Genomic DNA, 4,865 nt, shown 5'->3' with positions numbered 1-4,865 from the left:
TGTTTGGACACAGAAATACAAAAACTAACTAAAAGACATGGAGGCTGAGGAGATAGCTCAGACAGTAAAGTCCTTACCCTTCAAGCATTGAGACCTGATTTAGAACCCTAAAATTCACGAAAAAAGCCAGACAAGGCATTTACAGTTCTGAGAAAGCAGAGATGAGAAGATACTTAAGGTTCACTGACTTGGAAGCCTAGCTGAAAGAGCGAATTTCCGGACAGTGAAAGACTGTCTCCAAAAGTATAGAGGATGGCACCTGAGAAACAAAACCCCAAAATGAACTCTGTACACAAACACACACACACACACACACACACACACACAGACACACACAGGCACATGCACACTCACACATTCCTATAATGAGTAGCATGAACAATATTTCTACCATAGAGTACCTTATATCAAACCCAAAAATCTGCAAGAAAAAAGAAGGCATGCTGGTGCATGTTTAATCTCAGCACAGAAGAAGTATAAACAAGAGTATCCTTGGGGCTTGCTGATCAACGGACATATCTAAAGTAATTGACTTCCAAGTAAAAATGAGACCCTGTCTCACAAACCAAGGTAGACACTGAAGAAATTACATCTGAAGCTGTCCTCTGTCTTGCCCATACATGAACATGTACCCACATCCACATATTTAATTATGCATGTATGTCGGGACCACTTACCTCACCTTAAGCCTTTCATTCCCCCACTTAGTTGCATTTTTAGTGGTGTGCCTCTCACCCATTCCTTTTTGGTAGTGCCTACATGTCCTGTCCCCTTATTAGGAAGAGATATTTTAGCTAAGTTGGGAGCTTCTATTTCCTTTGCTCCACCAATTCGCTTAAGCTCAAGCTCACCAGTAGTTCTTCTGCTCCTCCTTTTAACCAATCACCCTACTAACACTAACATGTTATTTCCCTTACCACCTTCTCAGGTGGACCCACAAGTTTGGGTCGTCCAGAACACCTCTGTTCCTAAACATCATTCTCCCGTTGTCATCCAGTTACTGGACTCTACCAGGTACATCTGCCAAGCCCAATACCCTCTTTCACTCCAGAGTGAACTTAACTCCAGAGTGAACTCAGGGGACTTAAGCCTATCATTGCTGACCTCTTAAGGAAAAAGTTGCTTCGACCTACCTCTTCTCATTTTAACACCCCTATACTGGCAGTTAAGAAACCTAATGGTACCAATCGAATGGTTCAAGATCTCAGGCCCATTAACTTTCCTGTAGTTCCCCTCCATCCTGTCGTAGCTAACCCTTATATGTGCTTCTCTCTACTATCCCCTCAGGGACTTCTCATTGTTCAGTACTAGATCTCAAGGATGAATTTTTCTCTATCCCTCTAAACACCCAGTCATAGGACATATTTGCCTTTACCTGAACAGATCCTGACACCCACTTTTCTACCCAACTTACCTGGACTGTTCTACCTCAGGGATTCCAGAACAGCCCACATCTGTTCGTACAGGCCCTGACTTCTGACTTAATCTCTTTATCTCTCCATAGATCTAAGATTGTACTTTGTGTAGGTGATGTTCTTCTCTGTAATCCCTCCCTAGAAGTTAGCTAAGCTGACACAGCTGCTCTTCTAAATTTCCTTTCCAGTCAGGGCTACAGGGTCTCACCATCTAAAGTCCAACTGTCCACTCCTCAAGTCACCTATTTGGGACTAGAAATTACCCCAACCCACAAGGCTATTACCTTAGATAGAAAGAACCTGATTCAGTCTCTAACTGTTCCTTCTACAAAGGAAGAGATTCTATCATTCCTAGGAATGCCTAGCTTTTTGCATTCCTGAGTTCCTTCCTTTTCCCTACTTTCTCGTCCGTCCCTTATATGAAGCAGCATTAGGCCCAACCCACGAACCTCTTCTCAAACCTGTCACTAAGCCCTTCCAAAGGCTCCAACAGGCTATCCTTAAGGCCCCAGCCTTACATCTCCCTGACCTGACTCGTCCTTTTTCCCTCTACATAACTGAAAAAGAGGGATTTGCCCTTGGAGCCTTAGGTCACCAACTGGGACCCTCTTTTGCACCCATAGCATACTTGTCAAAAAGACTAGATTCAACCATCCAGGGATGGGCACCTTGTATTCGTACCTTAGCAGCTGCTGAACTCCTTATTCGAGAATCAAAGAAACTAACCTGGGATCTCCTATCACTGTCCTCTCTTCTCACTAAATGTCACAGCTCCTAACTTATAAAGGCTTACAGACTCTACTTCCTTGAAGGGTTCTTTCTCTTCAGGTAGCTCTAATAGAAGACTCCACTCTCACCTTTCAATCATGCCCACCTCTTAATATTTCCAATCTTCTTCCCAGACCTAACACTGACTACTGTCTATTCAACTCCTGCACTGAAACCTTAGAAGAACTATTACCTCATCCTTCACACATACAGAAGTACATATTGCCTCAAGCCACCTTTACCTGGTATACAGATGGAAGTTCCTTTCTTCATGAAGGGGTCAGGAAACCTGTCTATGCCACAGTGTCTGACACCAAGGTGGTGGAGGTACAGGCCCTTCCTGCTCATACCACCAACCAACAGGCTGAATTAGTAGTTCTTACCCGTGATTTTCAGCTGGCACAGGGAAAACCCCTCAGCGTTTACACAGATTATAAATATGCTTTCCATATCCTCCTGTCCCATGCTGCTATCTGGAAGGAGCATGGGTTACTTACCACAAAAGGAGGATCAGTAACTAAAGCAAACCAGATTATGGCCATGCTAAAGGCCTCCCATCTCCCTACAGCTATTGGGATTGTCCACTGCAGATCCCACTGTATGGATGACTCTATAGTCTACAAGGGAAACAACTGAGCTGATGAGGCAGCAAGAGCTGCAGGCATTAGGGGCCTAGATGCATCTCACCCTCCCAAGGAGATTCTTACACTACAACCCACATCCTCACCTACACACCCTGACTATCATCAAACTGTCCAATCTTACCAACTCTTTCATCCTAACAGCCAAGCGCTGCCTTTTTTAAGACCAACCAACAGCCTACTCCTGAATGCTTAAGTTTCCTAAAATCTATCACTGCTTCTTGCAAAATCTGTCAGATGTCTGGTCCCAACTCAAGATATTGTAGCATCCCTTTTCCTACCCATCAGGCTAGAGGTTCCCTTCCTGGAACTGACTGGCAACTTGACTTTACGCACATACCTGCAGTAAAACGTGTCAAGTACTTCCTGGTCTTGGTGGACACCTTCTCAAGCTGGGTAGAGGCTTTTCCCACAACTAACAAAAGGGCTCAGACAGTCTCTGATCTCCTCAGAGAGATCATCCCCTGTTTTGTTGTCCCCACCTTTTTCCAGTCAGACAATGGGCCTGAATTTCCTTCCCAAGTTTCTCAGACTCTATCTAAGGCCATAGATATCCCCTGGCATTTTCATATCTCCTATCATCCTCTTTCTCAGACTCTAAGGCCATAGACATCCCTTGGCATTTTCATATCCCCTATCATCCTCAATCTTCAGGTAAGATAGAGAGAACCAACCACTTTTTAAAAACCACTCTTGTCAAGCTGTCACAGGAACTTTACCCTGACTATGTAAAACTCCTACCTCTGGCTCTTTTCAGGCTACGAGCCCTTGACAAGTGACCTCTCCTCATTTCACCTTTTGAACTCATGTATGGATGTCCAGTCCTAACTCCTGGTCTTTCACCTAAATGTTCCCTCTCTCTCTCTGCCCGGGACCTGTAAAGTGAGTGCTAGCAGTGCCTTCTGCTACAAAAACAACTAACATGAACGTTGCTGTGATATGGGACATGCCTGTTTTTTCTTGCCCACTGCAAACTCTAACTGCCAGAGACACTGGGCAGCGACTTCTGGAGCTAGCAGGAAGTCCCACTCTGCTGTCACTGCCACCCAACCCCCTGCCAGCCATACGATCCAGCTTTCTTATTCTAGTCCTAGCCAAATGTTTTTTTGCTAATACAAAAAATGCACTTTTCTCTACCTACACAACCCACCAAAGTTACTTAAGACAGGATAGGAGTGCTCGCTTCAGCAGCACATATACTAAAATTGGAACAATACAGAGAAGATTAGCATGGCCCCTGCGCAAGGATGACATGCAAATTCGTGAAGCGTTCCATATTTTTTAATGAGAAGACCAAACCTAAGGATAATAGGTATAGATGAGAATGAAGAGTCCCAACTTAAAGGGACAGTAAATATCTTCAACAAAATTATTGAGGAGAACTTCCCTAACCTAAAGAACAAGATGCCCATAAACATACAAGAAGCCTACAGAACACCAAATAGAATAGACCAGAAAAGGAATACTTCCCGTCACATAATAATCAAAACATCAGATGCACAAAACAAAGAAAAAATACTAAAAGCAGTAAGGGAAAAAGGTCAAGTAACATACAAAGGCAGACCTATAAGAATTACACCAGACTTCTCACCAGAGACTATAAAAGCCAGAAGAGCCTGGACGGACATCATACAGACCCTAAGAGAACACAATTGCCAGCCCAGATTACTATACCCAGCAAAACTCTCAATCACTATAGATGGTGAAACCAAGATATTCCATGAAAAAAACAAATTTGCACAATATCTTCCCACAAACCTAGCACTTCAAAGGATAATTGATGGAAAACGCCAACACAAGGAGGGAAACTACAACCTTGAAAAAGCATGGAAGTAATCTTCCAACAACCCCAAAAGAAGATAACTACACAAACATAACTTTACCTCTAATAGCAAAAATAACAGGAAGCCACAATCATTTTTCCTTAATATCTCTTAACATCAATGGTCTCAATTCCCCAATAAAAAGACGCAGACTATCAGACTGGATACACAAACAAGACCCAGAATTTTGCTGCATACAAGAAATGCACCTCAGTGAC

General features: G+C 43.3%; 1 non-coding gene across 1 annotated transcript; it reads left to right on the top strand.

Moving 5' to 3' along the window:
* The first annotated feature begins 3,999 nt into the window (after nt 1–3,999).
* Nucleotides 4,000–4,106, top strand: LOC114634760. The gene has a single exon (XR_003713377.1). It is a non-coding gene; the product is annotated as a U6 spliceosomal RNA (small nuclear RNA).
* The last annotated feature ends 759 nt before the right edge of the window (nt 4,107–4,865 follow it).

The sequence above is a fragment of the Grammomys surdaster genome, unplaced genomic scaffold, assembly GCF_004785775.1.
Source record: "Grammomys surdaster isolate TR1022 unplaced genomic scaffold, NIH_TR_1.0 1087, whole genome shotgun sequence".
NCBI classification, from domain to species: Eukaryota; Metazoa; Chordata; class Mammalia; order Rodentia; family Muridae; genus Grammomys; species Grammomys surdaster.
This window is presented reverse-complemented; position numbering and strand designations above follow the sequence as displayed.